We start from the raw sequence: 19,728 nt of genomic DNA, 5'->3' as shown, positions 1-19,728 counted from the left end.
TCGGTCAACTCATAAAACCATTTGTTTTGTCCTTGAATTAACTAATCGAATGGACCAGTGAAATTTTCTACAAACTGTACTAATAATGACTAAATAACGTAGACTATACGTGACTTTTTGGGATGCAGTTGGTTTCGCCATATATTCCAACATATTATTTCCAAAGATGGCGGCTTGCCTATTTTGTTTAGTAGCTAGTTGCCGGTGTGCGTGTAGCAACTGAGAACCTAGCTGATACAAAAGCGTGATAAAATAAGCTTACTCGACGACCTAATTACCATAAACCGGTAGAATTGGTAGTCGGTACTCAGATGCTTACACAACATTTAAAGAAATTTAATATGACAAGTTTATAATTTCTTTTATTAGAGGCGTTTGAAACATTCATAATAATGTATCTGTAGCTGAATTTAAAATTTTATTTTAGTCAACATGAGCTAATGCAAAATAAAGTATATGCCAATAGAGCTGTGTAGGACTGGACTTTTAACACATTAGCTGATGTCAATACGAGAGATAGAGACAGGTTGTACCACGCGTTACATCATTTCGGGCACATCTGGGCATGTTTTTTTGGCATGAGCGTTTTTACCGCGATCAATTTTTTTCTATTTTAATCTTCAAATATTTTGAGAACGAGATTGCCTAACACAACAAACAACATCTTAACTGATAGACAAAAAATACTTTCTTTTAAAATTAACTCAAATTTGACGCAACCACATATTTAAGAGCACGGATATTAGGTGAAGCATTTTTAATTAAAGGAACTCAATCGATCTTTTCAAAATAAATGTTAGAATTTGAATGCAGTTTGTTCATATCACATAAGCTAAAATTAGTTGGAAATCTGTAATTGTCACTTTAAAAATTCAAAAACGTGCCATGAAAAATTTTAAAACCTTCAATCAGCAACAACAAATAGTTTATTTGCGCAGAAGTAATAACATGAAAAATTAGTTTTCAGCCTTATTAATCTGCTTTTCTGGATTAAAAGTACATGTAAAAACCATCAATATCAGTTCTTAGTCTTGAGTACTAAATAAAAAACAAACCATCATGAATTCAGTGAGGCAGAAAGGCTGGTAATTCTTGGAACTTTTGAATGCAACTTGCCAGTTGGAATAACAATTTGTTAAAATCTTTCATTTATGTCACAGCATGGCAGATCTTATCTTATCTTCTATCCTATATTGTAGCTAATGAAATATTGCATATAAGCTAAAGCAAGCCAAGTCACACACCATTGTTTTACCAAACAAACGATGCTTCCAAGTTTAACTTGAAATATTTGACCTCAAGTTTAAATGTAACAATGATTTGAACTCCTGACATTTACGGATGAGGTATTTGCATACCTAAACAGACCAAAACCTTTGTCAGATGCATTCGTTACAACAACTCTTTTGTGGGCTCTAAAACCTATTCAGTGTTGTCCTTTTTGTGATATCAGATAGCAATCAATCCAAATTACCTTTGGTAGTAATCAAGAAAGTTTACTTGTGTATTCGGCCTCAAAGCTGAATACGCAATTTCTTTTGAAGATCTTGGAAAAACATGTAGTTATTACCATTTCATAGTTTCATGAAAGGGGTTATCATTGCCATTTGTTATGCTTTGATTTCGTAGTTGTTTTATCTTTACAATATGTGTTGCTAGACAACAACGTATTCCAACTTACTTTGATATGAACATCATGAGATTAACTACAAGTCAATGACATGTATCGACCAACTCAGATTGCAAATCTTTTCTAGTTAAAACTCTTAAGTCAGTTTGAACTTGATGATACCGTGACCTTACTGCCAATGATGAGTAGACTCTCGAGCTATGTATCTTTTGCCAGAAATAATGCAGGTAGATAGAGACACAACCCCTTACAGATAAATATATATATATCAAAATTTGTGACACACCTAGGGCTTGGGTATGCATCAGTGTCATTCAGTTATCAAGCATTAGGCGAACTATTGTATATACATAGTCAATCATCGTAAATAAATGACGCTGTAGCAGCTTTTTTATAAATAACTGGCGCTGTAGCAGCTGTTTTTATAAATAACTGGTGACGTAGCAGATTTTTTCTTTCTTTAACCTGAAGGTTCCCTATAGTCATCGATCAGGCTTATTTCCAAGTTTGGCCCATTGGTATTTAAATCTTTTTTATGGATGTTTTAACAATTTGCTGATTGGCTTCTTTCTACATATGATTGTCTAAGTGAAATCAACAAAATATGCATTTTTATCCCGCGTTTGATCTTGATAGGTTTGACTAGCTTTTATCCAGTTGGGCATGTATTTTCAAGTGTTAATTTCTTTCACAACTCAAATTTAGCGACAAATTCAGTTAGCTGACTTCTATAAACTTTGACCATGGAACATCAGTCTTTGAGTTTAGTACAAGCACAAACTTTCTTTAAACATGCCTATTTGATGAATATCCCAACTATTTTAACTTAATTCAAAAATCTATATGTAAGTTTTAATATGTGAAATTTAACTAGAAGCTGTGATCAGGAACGCTTGCTGATGGCTTTAATATATTTTATGTTTTTGTTTTGAAATAGTACTTTGTACAAGTAGCCAATGAATAGTTTAAAATAAAGGTTTCAACATCCTCAAACATGTGACACAATTTAAGATTTGTCATTTTTTTCACCATTTGTAATTATTGATTGTTAATTATAAACTTAATCACTTAAAATCAATATAGAAATTTATACTGCGTTTCAAGCTATGGTCATGCAAAAAATATAAGTAAATACAAAAAATAAAATGTATATTATACTAAATATTACTAACCAAACAACTTAAAAACAGCATTTGATTTATGACCAAGTACCAAGTTGACCAATTAGATGTCAACTGTAGGAGTCTTAAAGCAGCATTTAGTTACAAACACAGTTTTGCTAATACATTTTACACTAGAATAAATATTATTATAAGTTTTATGGTTTATTTCAATAAACTTTGCAATAACTTTAGTGACTAAACTCAGTTGCTAATTTTTACAAATATTATGATTATAATATTCTTTTATAAATGCATTGGAATGAATTTTTAACCAATCAATATCTGCATATTATTAATAGTAATAAGCGTGCTTAGAGAATTTTGTCATTAGTACATAAGTCTTTTTATGATACTATTTATACAGAAATCTGCTCGACAAAAAGCTAATTAGATGAAAAGTGATTACTGGTAAAAGTGAAGCTGAGTTTTTCGATTTAACATTTTAGAATATAACTACAGTAACTGAGGGCTCGAGTTGTTTATAGCTAGTTATTACAAGTTAACAGACTCAAATCCAGGTTTACCAATTTATCATAAATGATCATTTGATAATTGATTTAATTGAATTTAATATAAATAGAGCTATTTTCTGTTACTAGCTGACCAACGCTTCATGGAAATCTTGTTGACATCAGGCTGTTACACACTCAGAATAAAGATGGTTGTGGCCGCTGGAGTTCAATTCAACAGAACAAAACTGATGAACTCAGAGTTATTATTGAGACATCAAAAAAGGAGGGGTAATGGGAACAGAGCTGAGAGACAAAAATGAAGCTTAAACAATTTAATTTACAGGTAGAATGAGATATTGAAAGCGCTAATTCATTTTCATATAAACAATCAGACTTACACAGCATTGTACAATTAAAAAATAAAACAGGAATCTTTAATTTTGGTTCTTTCATTTTGACATAATATTAGAAAAAAAGTGTGCTAATTGTGTATGACCTAGCACAGCGTGGAAATGTTTACGCCCGCTAAATTTTTGTAAAATTTAGTTATTGTTCTTTGAATATATGCATCATTAAATTTTTGTCTATGATCAGCAGCCTATACAATTACGAAATAGTAACTATTATCATTTTTATTCATGCGGTTTTCTACTCGAACGCTCCTCAGGTGTGGTAGATCCAAAATTTCAGACCAATTTATTATCAGGAAGTTAGCATCTATAGAAGGCATACCGATGGACAAACAAAGGCAAATATACATATAAACTTAATCCATAGATGCAACCAGGCTGCTCTTGACAGCTTAGTGCTTTTTAAGATCAATTATCTTAATGCATATTTTCGATGCTTTTGGAATTCTCTATGCACACTCAAAAGCACCTTGCGTGATTAAACAACAAAAGCCTTTCTATCATGAAATCTGGCAAGCGATGATCATCGGCTTAGTCTTTTTATGCATATCCATAATATTGCAGTTGCCCTTTTTGCGCCACTTGCAGCTATATGTGGCTGACATACTAATTACTCACTTGATGACCTGTGACCAAATCAAGGAAAAGTTTGAGCAGATTATGTTGGTTACAGTGGTTTAGTTCAACCGTTAGTTAACATTTAGCTAGTGTTAAAATTTTTGTTATAAGCATAGAATGGTTATTATGTTAACATATTTATAAAAAAAATTAGATCACAGTGTTTAATGATGCATCTTAACACATTTACTGACCCACTGTTGATAAATTTCATCCAACCCGCTTGTCTTATCTGTCATCTGTGTCAATCAAGTCAAAAGCTGCTAGTGTCCTACAATCGTGAGGAATAAGCTACTGAATTTCAAAATCTGCCATTTATTTCAATTGGGTACCATTTTTGTTTAGAAAATTCGAGAGCTCCCTAAGTATAGTGGCTAAAAAGCATTTTCTTAAATGGTTGGTGATACCATCAGAAACATAAGTCTGAGTACACAGAGAAACAGGCATTAGTGTAATAGTCATATATATTAGTATTTTTACAAAATTGTTATAACTACTTGTTCAATGTTAACATCTTATTTATAAATGTTGAAGAGACAGTTATTTCCATTAAAGATAAAAATTAAAAAAATATTTAGAAAATATACTTTAAGGTTTAACTTGGTTGGCTAACAGATCCGATAGATCTAACAGAAACATCAACATGCAAAACAGGTGAGCAGCTAGTAACTAACCACTTGCTAAATCAAAGCAATTCTAAGAATTGTTTCTGTTATGTCTTTGTGATTGCTATTAAATAAATTTTTTTTGAGAAGTTACAGTAAGTGTACACATCCTTTAAAAAACACAAAAATACTTCAGAAAGATAGCTTACAGTCAAAAGTACTCTACCAGCTGGTAATCTGCCTATCAACTTAAATCAGGCAAAAGCTGATCTCAAGTTACTTTTCTAAAAGCACTTAAAGTCATGTCAAATACTTGACATTGTTCGTTTTACAGGAAAAAAGTCAAGAAGTTTGTGCAAAAAAGACTCTGTGAGCAGACAATATGTGGTGATGCCAATCCATAAAAACTACAAAAAGCAGCCTTTGAACTTGATCAACAATATAGTGATGCCTATGATTGCACTTAGTTTCTGCAGTAAGTGTTAGAGATTAAAGTCTATTGAACAATCAATAGTTGCTAAAATATTAAAATATTTTACCTAAAGATTATTAGAAGAGCAACGCTGTAGATCTCAGTAAAACTGTTTAATAAAGGGGATAACAATACCTACCTTTTCTACCGCTGATAAACATCTGAGTAGTAGTTCTTGGAAGTTTGAATAGTTATTCTTAGAAATGGTATTAGCTACTAATACTAGCATTAAAAGTTAACATAATCTGATATTAGATGTCATTACTTATGTACCTAGACCACCTCGGCCAGACACAAAAGATATGATGTACACATAGCAAAGACATTTAAAGCTGGGATGAGGGTTTTTGATCTACTTGCTCGTGGCTAGGAACCGGCGGTTCCAGCTAACCTTGTCAGTTGTCAAGCTACTTGTTTACCACATGAAGTTTACTAATTTTAGGGTTTGATTCAGCATTAAAATGTTTTAGGAATGCCTGAAGATTAAGCAAACTGGCTCAATCTAAAGAGCTGGTCATTTAAGTGCCAACTCTCTAACAATTTGGCATTTCAGTACATCAGCAAAAACCAATAAATTACTAAAACTACTTTATCAGTTTATATACACTTCAAAGTGTGTCACAAAATAAATTTCAACAACTTTTCACAACCATCAATCAGCGAATAATTTGGAATCTGGCAATGTTTGTGTTGACCAACCGTCATTATTTTATTTCCTTGTTTTGTCAGCTTATTTTTTTCTACTGATATTATCTTGAGTAGAATCGATAAAATTGTTCTTCAGTAGTTATTTTACCCTGTGCTCTAGAAGTTTAATGCATTGCGCAATATTGTCAGGTGTGAAAACTGGCTGCTCAAGAACTAGCTGCTCAAGTATTGTTATATTTGGGATTGGTGAAAGTAGGAGAGTGCCTACCTACAAAGGTAAAAATTGTAAGTTCAAATCCCATCGAAAGCAACCATTTTTCTTAACATTCTAGTGTGGCTCTGGATAGATATTAACTTTATTTACACAAGTCAATGCCATTTAAGAAAATTAAGCCACGACACAAAAAATAGCAAACCAAAGTGAATTACATGCATGCATTGAAAAAAAATCTATTTGCATAACACTGTTTTATAGTGTCCTATTACAACAGACAGATCGATGTCATTGAATATCATATTTTATTTAACATCACATGCCTATGTGACGAACGAAGATGAGTCTTATTATAGTGAAGATTATTGCGTTTTTTACCATAAGCTCAAAAAAAACCTAATGATTGTCTGCAGGTGAAAAATTAAAAAATATTTTTGCCAGTCTAGATTTAGTAATCTCGACCATCATCTTTTTAGAATATGTTGAACTGACACAATACAACTATTTTGTTATGACTCGGTGCTAGTGCTTACTCACTGCTTTGTGTGAATAATCCAAACTCTTAGAAGTCATATAAATTTAGACAGTATTACCTAATTGACAAGGAACTTCGGCAATGGAACAAATGCATTGAGAACAGACAATGTTATCAGATGAGGAAATGTGACGCACAATATATGATCACATGCCATTAAAATGAGACAACAGTTTTGATTTTAAAACGTTTATGGGTTTCTGAAGAGACTAAAGTTGCCCATAGCCAACTCATAGCCCGCTGCCATGACATAATATCTTTTTACAAAGAGATTAATTTATTCCTGGTGATACTTGGATACATTTTGCAATGTATCTTATAGAAGTATTAATAATCACATAAATTTGACAGCCGTGTTAAGAATTTTAAATTATAAGGAAGCTTTAACTTCTACTATATTTTTCTATCAAGTTTTGGTCAAAGGTCATCATGCTTTTAAGTATTTTTAAGGTTGAACTAAAACCATTAAAATTAAAGTTAACTTGCCTGTCAACAACATGAATAAACTGGATCTTTCATTCAAAACAAAAATAAAAATGTTTTTCTGTTGCAGATTTAGATTTGACAATACTTCCATTTTTACAAAATTTAGGAGTTATTATGCAGTTTATAACAATCATGACATGGTTGATAATTGTTTGCAGTGACAGTACCAACTAAAAGTCTGATTTGTTGCACCTGTTAGCACCTGTTAGCACCTGCTAGCCACTGTTAGCTGGCATCTCTGGCGGATAGGTAATGTTGACTCAAATTGAATTTAATTTATATTCACTAAATTTACTTCAGTTGATAAATAGTTGCTACTGTTATAATTTTATGCTACATTTGTAAAGAAAAAGACAATGAAAATCATAAAGCTTAGCAAAGCAGTAAAAATAATATTTCTTCTTAATATAATAAATAACAAAAAATATGCATCTTTTTAGTCAAAGATAAGCTCATGAGTCTATGATAGGCTGTTATGTTATAATTCTAACTCGATAAATCAGTTTCAATCACATTAGTGTTGAAAGCTGTCTAATAAACAAGGTTAGTTGGGAGAAGAAAATGTTTTGCCTTAATTCTGCTATCTAGTAGCGGGTGAGCTGGGTAAAGCAATCAAAATGGCTCCCAACAAAAAACTTCTCAGCTCTTTAAGTTATCTAACTACACAGAAAATAAACTCAAATGAAAGACCTGAAAAAAGAACATGCAAAATTATTTAGTCTCAATAAAACCATCAAATCAATGAACCACTTCAGATGTTTATATGAATGAGTCATGCGTGAAGGAAACTGCCTGTTCCTTTACTCTTCACAAGAAAATCAAACAATAAGAAAACTAAATGTTAACTAAAAAGTTTAAATTTGAGCAATACGCGTACATATAATACAGTTGTCAGTCTGTCAGGGTTACCACCTATTTTTGCCTCATAAATAATGACAAAAAACAGCGCAGTTTAATATTGCGTAAACCTCTTCAGCTAGCTGCCAATGGTGACAATCCTAAATAGTACAGACATTACTAAAAAGCTGAAATTTAAAAAATCAAGTTTTTCTTATACAATGTGCATCAAAGGAGCTGATTAGTTCTGATAGTTTGCATGTTATATGTTAAAAATTGGTAACTGCATTCTAGATATGATAACCTAAAGATCTAAGGGCACTTAGAAAGAGAGTCCAGTGTACTGGTAGTTTGGTTTTGGTGTCCCCTAAACATAGCTTTGAGCTTTATTTTATCTCCTTTGTTGCTTATGTAAGAGTTAAAATATATTTATTATCTTTTAGATCAGCCAGTTTAATGATTCTTACACAACCTTTGATATCAATTACTCATCATTCAGCGTCTATAATTATTATTTCTACGAGGAAGTTTTAGGTTATAGATTTAATGTGTTGTAAGCAATAATTGGGCAGGTTCTTCAAAGAAATAACTCTTTAAACCGAAATAAAAGATCTGAAGAGTAATCATGCAAAATTATTTAGTCGCAACAAAATCATCAAATCATTTAATCAATTCCAAACCACTTTATATCTTCATATGAATGAGTCATGTGTAAAGGAAACTGCTGGTTCTTTTATTGCCAACCTAGCCTCCTTCTATGACAGAAAGGCTCCTCCCAGCGGGCTGGCTGGCTCTGGTCATGGGGGTCTGTTGTAACACATGTGACTAGTAACATAATTGACTAAGAAGACAAATATTGGTAGACATACATATATATATATATATATATATATATATATATACATATATAATATATATATATATATATGCCAAATGGTACCATCAAAGATATAAAAGAAGGGTACAAGTACTTGGGGAGTATGCAAAGCAACATCAACCACGAAACCGAGGTACGCCACAAAGCCATTACCGAATACAAGAAACGCCTTCGGCAGGTCTTACGAAGCCAGCTCAATGCCAAAAACCAAGTAATGGTAATAAATACCTACGCACTGCCAGTAATAAGATGACAAGCACGCATAATAAAGTGGACTGAGAAAGCCATCAAAGAAACAGATATAGCAACTCGTAAACTGCTGACCATGTATGGAGCACTCCACCCAAAATCTGATACTACTAGATTGTATCTCGATAGGAAAGATGGTGGTAGGGGACTCAAAAGCGTGCAGCAGACAGTGAAAGAGAAGGAGCAAAGCATCAAAGCATATGCAGCCTCCATGGCCACTTCAGTTAAGTTGCTAGCTGAATTTCAATCGGCTGTTCTTACAACGGATCTACGCCCTGATGATGAGGAAAGTGACTGGCACATGAAACCTCTTCATGGTGCTTACCACCAACAAATATCTAAGGTTGGCGATCTTCACCAGACATATATGTGACTGAACAAAGGAAACCTAACGGCCAATACAGAGTCGCTAATCATGGCAGCCCAAGAGCAACTGCTCCCAACAAGGCAACTCCAAACGAAAATCTATCACACTAGAGACAATTCTAGATGCACTGTGCAAAGATGCACCTGAGACCATCCAACACATCATCAGTGGATGCAAGCAGCTAGCAGGAAACGCATACACTGAGCGGCATAATCATGTCGCAGGTGTTGTGTACAGAAGTCTATGTGATGAGTATGGCCTTAATAAACCACAACACTGGTGGGAAGCTCTGGTAAGGTCAATGAAAATGACCACGCTAAGATCCTCTGGGACTTCTACATCCGAACTGACAAGCATGTCCTTTCAAACCAACCAGATATAGTGGTGGTAGACAAGGAGAACAAGAGGGCTTCTATAATAGATATATCAGTACCCAATGACTACAATATACCCAGCAAAAAAAAGAAAAAGTAGAGAAATATCTCCCTCTTGGAGAAGAAATTTAAAAATGCTGGAATGTAAAAACAACTGTAATCCCAGTAGTCATTGGGGCACTGGGCGCAATAACACCGGTGCATAAAATGTGGCTCGCCCAAATACCAACAGCAATCAACTCAGGTGAGTTGCAGAAAAGTGCGCTATTGGGAACAGCTAAGATCTTGAGGTGAGTGCTCAAACTCCCAGGTCCGTGGTAGGAGACCCGAGTTAGTGCAGAATTTACCACCCATACGGTGTATTCGGGGTGAGGAAACAATTTTTCCATAATTATATATATATGCATATATATACGTATATATGTATACATATATTTATATATATATGTATACATACATATATATATATATATGTGTATATATATACATATGTACATATATATATATATATATATATATATATTTATATATTTATATATGTACAATTTCGTTCTAAAAATCATATATTTAAACCAGAGTGATCGGAGCATGAAAACAAAAAACTATGTTATATTTCTGCAAAAACAAATTTTTAATTGTGCATAATATTGCTTTTATTGCTTAACCAGTTTGAACAAATGTAGTTTGCCTATTAAATTCTATTGAAGTTAATTTTAAAAATGAAACACTTGTTGACAAGCCAAATGGTACACCTGCATTCATAAACTATGTGGTAATTAAATGAGTCTGTCATAAATTAATGTATCTTGGTACATGTATAAGTTGGTCAACCTAGCGATGATGTTTGCTATAAAGTCATACACCAAACAAGCAATGAATTCTCTAACAAAAGCAGCTAGCAGTTTATCGATGACCTCTGGTACTTATTCTTCTTATTGTGAAATACAATAATTCTTCGTTTGACTATACAAGAGCTACTGATAAACCAAATTACTAAGGACATCTTCTTATTGTAGTATAACTTTTTCATTAGGTAAATAAACCTAGAGCTCACCATCTGTCAAGGATTAACAAACCGCAAACTGTCATTTTATAACTTAAACAATACCTAAAGGTGAGGATGTAGGTCAAATACGTCATGCTGGAAAGCCAGTGTCTTGATTTAGTTGTCAATAATAAAACTTGTGTGCAGCCTGCGTGTAGGATTTAATGACTTTATCTGGACTACGTTGGATTATACCAGCTGGAGCCAAGGTAATCTCTAATAAATCATGAAAAGAAGTTTTCCTTGGCTGCTCTTTGCACAAATGACAAGAAATACGCTTCTTGTAACGTATGCCAAGAAGCGGAAATACCCAGAAATAAGGGTCAATGATGGCCTGAAGTGTTTTACCGCTAATACATCGTTAGATTACTTTAATATACCTACTCTGACATGTGATTACCCAGATAAATCTACTGATGTTACATAAGTTTCGATTCTCATACACCTAGAGATTCTCATACACCAACTGCACACATGTAGTTTCACCTTTCTGTGATCGACTAATGTTAGAACACGCAATTAAGTATCAAGTATTCTTATTGATGGTGAGCCAGATTTTGACACTTTTTACCACTTGTTCAACCAACCTGTAGTTCTAGCCCTAACTTTTAGTAAAGTTTTAAACTTTCAACATCTTTAGCAAATTTCAGTCATGCTTGACTCAAAAGGTTGGTTGTACTAGTAGTTAGTTGTTCATATTGGGTAATGATGATTGGCTCTGCAACGTATCTGCTCTGATAGACTCTGACAGGATCCAATAAAGATTTTTTGGTTTTTGAGGTTTTTTTACATAGTGTCCTTGTATCTTAGCCTTAGATTACCTAGTCTGTCTACTTTGAGAGACAATAAGTATTTGCTTTTACCACTACAAGCTTTGTAGGGGCTATCACCAAATCAATTAATGCATCAATCGTATGTATTCCGAAGTTGTGATTTGCTTTTTGCCTTAACTAACTTCATATCAAACAATAAAGCCTAGCACGTAAGCACATCGAAGCATTTAGAATGCTTTTGTAGCTACTGCTGGAGGTTTAAAATGTGTTGCATGTAAAATATTAAAATTCTAATGATGTATCTCTTGCACTACATGGCTCTCACTAGAGATTTACAATAGATTTGCTCTAATCAGGGTACTTAGAGAGAGATGTAACAGTCAATCCTTACAGGGTCTGATGAGGGTAAATGAGAAGTTTGATGTCAAGCCATCATTATAATGTGAGGCTTGAAATCTTTTCAAATAGTTCATTATTAGTAGGATTTGGTATCCAAACACTGTGTATAACACAAAACTTCGGGGATATGCAAAAATGGCTTCATTCGATTTGGCCATGGATCGTTGATGGATCAATAATCGTCAATTCAAAGCACAGGCATACTATGTGGACTAAACCTTATACCATCAATGATCAGTTTCTCAATAATTTAATATGAATTTTTTTGGGTGAACCAATAGAGAACCTGAAAACAGTCAGAGCTTTTTAAAGTACAAATGTGCTTGTTTGGCATAACTATAAAAACAATAATAATTATATGAAAATGTATGACAATCCGATGGCATGTTGAAGTTAGCTGATTGAGTGTAAATAAAGTGTTTTTGCAGCAAACAAATTGACATGTTCTAAATTTATAAAATTCTGGTTACACTTCTGTTACCAAATGTATAATAGCAAAAGACTTACTGAAACAAACCATAAATGTCGTAGCAATGTGTAGTTTCTTGTGCAATCTTTCTAGGCTATTGCATGACCAGAATTCTCATGTTTTGTCAATGCTCACTCAGTTTGTTTAAAATCATGTGTTGAGTTATATTTGTACATAGGCTTTGCTGATTCATCGTTCATAAATTCTATATATAAAAATAACCATCCATGTGAACAAACAAAAATTTCCAATTACTCTGCTTTTTGCCAATGTTTTGCATCAGATGTTACGTAGTTTGTGCATATCTGACCAAAGAGACTTTGACGTGTCACAATACTCTGTCTTTGTTAGCCTAGAAAACATTCTTATCAATACCAGCCTGAATTCAATATATGAGGCTAAAGGGTCTGGGGAAAAATGACTATGTTTCATAAACTACAATAAACTTAATAAACAAATAGTTTGATATATATGTAAATGAACTTCATATTTGGTTTATTGTAGCTGTTTTATTAGCAGTTGAGTGTTCAGTCTCAGTTACAACCGATCATGTGAAAAAGATTGTTTGGTACAAGATCGAAATGTTACTACATAGGACGACAAGTATCATAACGGTACACTGACCAGCAGGCTCGTTGACACTGTTATTCTGAAACCCCATTCACACTAAAGCTGCCAAAAGACTGTTCCTTCTTTAAACAGCCAGCCTTATTATTGCTTACAGGGCATTACATCTATAACACAAAACTTCCTCATGAAAATGATAATTATAGATGTCGAATGTTGAGTAATTGATATCAAAGGTTGTGTAAGAATCATTAAACTGGCTGATCTAAAAGATAAAAAATATATTTAAACTCTTACATATACAACAAAGGAGATAAAATAAAGCTCAAAGCTATTTTTAGAAACAAAAAACTCAAAATACTGCTAGACTGCACCCTCTTTCACGGTGCCTTTCTATCTTTAAGTTATCATATCTAGAATGAAGTTACCACTGTTTAACATATAACATGAAAATCATCAGAATTCATCAGCCCCTTTGATGCACATTGTACAACAAAATTTTTTTATATTTTTTTCAGCTTCTTGGTCATGTTTGCACTATTTGTGATTTTCACTGCTAGCAGCTAGCTAAAGACGTTTGCGCAATACTTAACTCCGCCGTTCCTTGTCATTATTTATGGTGCAAAATATGTGGGAACAGTGACAGACTGAACTGAAAATTTCAACTGATTATGGTGTTTTATCATGTGATTAAATGCTTTAAGATTCTGCAAACAAAGCATAGAATCTCATTTTATTAGCAGGTTAAACATCTGAATTAAAACCTAAAATATAAAATAATGTTATATCATTTTTAGCTTGCCGATTCTTATGACTTTTTGTTAATTTGTTAGCAAAAATTGTCAGCTTTTGTAGACCACAATTAAAAACATTTTGATAAGTTTGAAAATTGCTAAAGAATTTAGCTGACAGCTTATTGTGGATTAAAAAATTTCTAAGTAACTTTTATGGTTTTCCTCGCAACCAACTAATATGCTGGGAAGAACCTTCCTGTCGAGGTTTTTCTACCGCAAGCTCTGCCGATTTTGGAGTGATCTAGCAAAAAAGGCTGAATGCCTTTCCTAACACTAACACTGCCAATAGTCCTTATGTGGCTCGAACCATTGAAAACTGACTGTAAGGATTTTTTACGATTTGAAAACATTTTATATATGTACAATGTAATACCAGGTTATTACTGCTGTAGGGTGCACCTGTTTGGCACCAAATCATCATCTGCATGTAAAGAAACTAAAAGGCAGATTCAATGTTGTGCATCAAGAATCATTTACCCTGACATGCGCCATAGAGATAGAATAACTTTGCTTTCCTTACCACTGTAGAATGCTTTTAGTTTTGGTAATTGTGCAAATAATTTTGAACGTATTAGTAGTGATCCTGACTATCCGCTTCATTAGGAAATTATTTTCAATAATCTCAAAAGTTTTTCCACATAACAAGCACATACTCGATAGCATACACTCAAAAAAAATCAAAGGAGTTTTTTTACAAAAATCTTTAACAATTGCAACATCTATACATAATTAAGTAAGTGAGCAAAATCATTTCAATGCTCTCAGCTATATAAATACCTAAACCTTCTATTATATGTGTAAATAAAGAAACGAAATAAGTTTTACTTGTACCCTTACCTTCAAGTCAGCCCCAACCAGATGCTTCTAGAAACTTCTCTTAAAGAATCTGTAAGTTTTCATCGTATCAAATTGCTTGAGAATCATAAGTTCTTCGTGTTTTATAACCACCTCAAGGATTGTCAAAAGTTGGTTGTATTATCGACGGTTTGTATAGAGCTAGCAGTGTCACTTGAGGTAGAATTAAAGTAGATGTAAAACTGTAGCAATTAACTTTTTTATATGCAGTATAAAAAAATAGTGTTCTTTTCTAACATGAATTTAACGTCACATGGGATGCGTGTCTTTTTTTGTATGAACCATATAACTACACAGGATTATAATCATTTGAATTAGTTAAAAATGTCACAAGTTATACAGATTCAAAGTTTTAATATTTATAACGAGATACAATCTGAGGTAATCAAAGTTATAGCGTATATCCCACAATCTTACATAATTCCACATCTGTGTAAAAACAAGTTACCAGTAAGGTAGTGAGGAACTGGCATTGTTCCCACTCTACAAGGAAACAATGTATGCTCTAACCAATTTCAATCAAGTTCCTTGCTTGTGGTTTTTACCACAGCCAATAGAGTTTCACATAAACTACTTTACGTCAGATTTGGCAGGCATAAGACTGGTACCATAGTAGATTATGAGATACCACTGCCAAACCTGTGTGAAATGATGATTTTGTAGATTTTTGGTGTGACATCGCTGTAAGCTTAACGAACCAATTTAAGGCTCACATGAGAGACAAGACTTCGCCAGCTAATGATTCATACAAAGTTTTATGTATTACAAAGTTCCTCTAAAACTCAAGTCTGCCGATCGGGGTTTGCATTTTTATGTGAAAAATCTCTATGAAGTTGAATTATGAATTGAAGCTTTTGTTTATTTATAGCATTAATAGCATCAGAGAATATATTAAAACCACAAACTAGCTATTGTAATTAGGAATTACCATTTATAAGCCAAAATGCTGACATCTATTTATATGCCTTGAATTGCCACCTTAAGACTGTTAGATTGGCTACATGTAATCCCACCTACATGCATTTGAGCTGTCATAGTTCAGTGGTGGGCAACTGGACCAAAAAGTCTGCGATGGCATCATTATTGTATATTTCCAACAGTTTTTTGTTAGTTTGGCTTTATAAGTGAAACTTATTCATACAGCACTATTTACTATAATAAGAGCCATGTCCATCTGTTTATCCCGAGCCACATTAAATTCATTGGGAACAAAGATAGTACCGCATTGGAATCAAACTAAGATATTTTTAATCTTAGTCAAGTGAGTTACTACTAAAACACTACCATCTGAAGCCATTCTTAGAGTGCTGGGACAAAACATTGCACTGCATGAGAATCAAACCAGGATATCCAGATTCTTAATAAAGTACACCACCATCTGTGCCACTTAACCATACTTCCACATCTAAAAATAGTTGTGTTAATACTTATTACACATAGTAGTTGTTATGGACGAGAATCTCTCACCGCATATGGATCTGTTTGAGAACTAGTTATAATAAAGGAAAAAACAATTGGCAATAAACAAGGGCAACCAGTTTACTAATGCAAAAGTGGCTTCTAACCAAATGCACACAAATTGACATCTGTCATATATTGACATCTGTCATGTATTGACATCTGTCATGTATACAGTTAGTAGAATGCATGATTTCACTTTGCAAGAATAACTTCTTGTTTCATACTGATCACGACATTTGGTAACGCAACTCTTTCCTGTTTCTATTTGTTGCATTTATAAGTAAACGTGTTGGGAGATTCAGCTACGCAAATTTGGCTTATCAGAGGAACGCGTCAATTCCTGTCAGATTACTCAGCATAAGTTGGAAAATTGAAAATTAATGAGAAGAGATTATTCACAGCATGATTTATCAGTTTTATTTTCTTGCAAAGTGTAGCAATATTTCCATGTATCCTAGAATATATTAAAAATAGATCTTAAAATTGGAAGAATTCTGGACGGTGTTTAGTTTATGATATTACTGTTGTAGATATGAGAATAATTTAGTAAATGGGATCATCTTTAATCCTGACACTCACTTTTCTCAACCTTCATTAAACCTTGTGAATGTTAATGTAATCACTAGGCATGTCAAGTAATTCTAAAGAGTAAGTAATGAAGCACATCTACAACTTTCCTCAAATAATTAGCATTAATCAGGTCACAGATTACCTTTGGTAACTTTAGTCAGGTCAAAGGATCACTGACACATCAAGCTGCTGAAGTTTTTGGCAACTTTTAGGCAACAACGTAAACAACTTCCGTTTTTGTTATTAGGCCTATCTCACTTTCGCGGATTGTTTCTGACAAGAAGACATAAGAAAAAACTATTATTGTATTTTTAACAGTAATATTTCATGATTTTTATATATAGTTCACTTTATACTAGTTTTTTTATTTTTAATACAATTAATATTTACCATTCTCAAGATGGTCAACCTGCGCAACGATTAAATTCTAAAATTTGGTTCTAAGATAGGTTTTCTTGTAAATCTTGTTTGTTGTATCATACAGGACTGAGTGTGCGCTCATTAAACCTATAAACAATTCAGTGTTAATTTTGTTAATGTTTTAATTGCAACAAAATAGAAAAACTTTGTTGTTGTACACTGGTTAGCATCGGCGCAAGAGTTAACAGCTAGAACACTGCACTCTGAAAAAACCAACCGATCAAAATGCATCTCATGCGCAATAAAGTAATGAAAGATGAAGTCTAGCGTTATCATTTAGCATCAACTTTCTGGGCAAGTTCCAGTACAGATTGGCGCCATGTTGCGTGATATCGTGCTACATATTGCCTAGCGTGATTGAGACTTAACAGATAGTAATAATAAAGTAAAATTTAATAATACGCATGTATGGGTTCAAATGTTTATAATTGCTTACGTCAACTAAATATAGCTGCTCCACAGGGTGTCTCATTTGATGCAAACACTCTAGGTATGAGTGTTTTTGGAAACAGTCTCAACAAAATTTCTACTACATTTAGTATTCTAGCGATCTTTGAGATTGCTTACTATTTGCTAACTACATTAAATGTAGAAAACTTTTCATGATTTCGAAAAGTTAATAGCACTGAAAAAGTCACCGATTAATGAATTTTTTTTTACTAATTAAAGTGGTATAGAATTTATGGAAATTCCTCACTATGCATTCAGCAAAATTATAACTATAAGATTTGTGATTTTGTATAAAACAGCGGCATCCAAACTCAGGCCAAGGTGTCTTTTCACATGAATGCTGACTTATAACAGCGACGGGATGTGCTGCTTGTTTTATTAGAACCATATAGGTACACAGTTTTACACTCATTTAATTTTTTAAAGAGCACCACAAGTTTATTATACTGATCTAGAGTTTTGATATTTATAATAAAATATAATCTAAGGTATTAATGGTAATAGCGTATATATACATAATTTTAATAATGCAAATTTTATATAACTTTGATTCAAAATCTAACATAAAATTTAAAAATAATTTAAAATTAAAAAAAAATTTGTATTAGCATTTGTAACACTGCGTTTTGGTTAATTACTAAACCTTTAGCTGCTACAACAACCACACTAGCACTGTCATTCATTCGCTCCCACATGAGCTTGTGTATTTACTCATCTGCTCACACGCCCGCTTGTCTATTCGTTCGTTCAAGACTGCACTGCAAGTATTTGAAAAAAAAATCAAACCACACAGGAATCTAACTTAAATATTTAACTCTCCAGCCAAGCGCACCAACATCTGCGCCACTTAACTGCCTTTCACCTTCATGGAATAATTGTGCACACTGTTATTACACCTTCCAATCTCTCACACCCACCAACGTACTAGTACTATGATTTCATAATTGACATCATAATTTTACAAGTAAACTCGTACCCTGGTAGTCTGCCATGAGAAATCACTAGGTGTAATAAGTAATGACACAAATATTCCAAATTAAACCAAGAAAGTCGATTGGAGCAGGTGTCTATCAAACAAGAACTTGTGTTTGAATCTCACTAAAAGCATTTTTGTTTCTGACCCTCTTGGCTACATATGGACAGCCACAGATGTTTATATACATGTAGTACATAATTTTTTAGCAGGGATTTAGCCAGCACATGTCAAACAGAAGCAACCAAAGTGACCTACATGTATATTGACCTTGCATCTGAAAAAAACTACAATTTGTCTTGTAGTAACAAACTATGACTGACTCTAAATCTGTATTTTCAGCAAACGCATAGAACATACTGATAGTGTAAAATTTAGTTTAAGTAAATTTAAACTCACCTGTCAAATTAAAATCAGATTATGGAATTACTTACCTCCAATCAACTATTAGCTTGTACTTACTCACACATAACAAGTTTTCATTGAAATCTTTCACCAAAAGTTTATTGCAGTTATGACAAAGGATTTATTTAGGCAGATATGAGTGTATTGCAACAGGGCTTTGTTGTTTTAGTCTGGATGTAATGGTATAATAGAATTTCCTTCTAAAACTCAAATATAGTAACTATGAATCAAAATATTTACACAACTCTTCCCTATTATATAAGATGATAGAAACTATCTGGTTGTGATGATTGCGTACAACGGAAAGAGCAAGATCAGCTCATTGAGCACAATCAGAACTCTAAGTAGAAGTATTTCAAGAGTCTGAGTTTGAGGAAGTTTCTTTAGATTACGACAGGGAACTGTTTCCGATCAATAATGGCAAGAGAGGGCAAACATGCTAAGTTCGACAACAATAGTATGATCATCGATGTCATTAGAATGAGTAAGCCTTTGGCTTAACAGTGATAACCATAAAAGGTTACCATGGTAGATGATGCAATTGCCTCTTGCACGAGTCATTAGGCAGCTCAATTCAGGAAAACACGCAATGCCACAGACGTATTTAAGG

This window comes from Watersipora subatra, chromosome 10, assembly GCF_963576615.1.
Source record: "Watersipora subatra chromosome 10, tzWatSuba1.1, whole genome shotgun sequence".
NCBI classification, from domain to species: Eukaryota; Metazoa; Bryozoa; class Gymnolaemata; order Cheilostomatida; family Watersiporidae; genus Watersipora; species Watersipora subatra.
The sequence above is the reverse complement of the archived record's forward strand: the minus strand, read 5'-3'. Positions refer to the sequence as shown.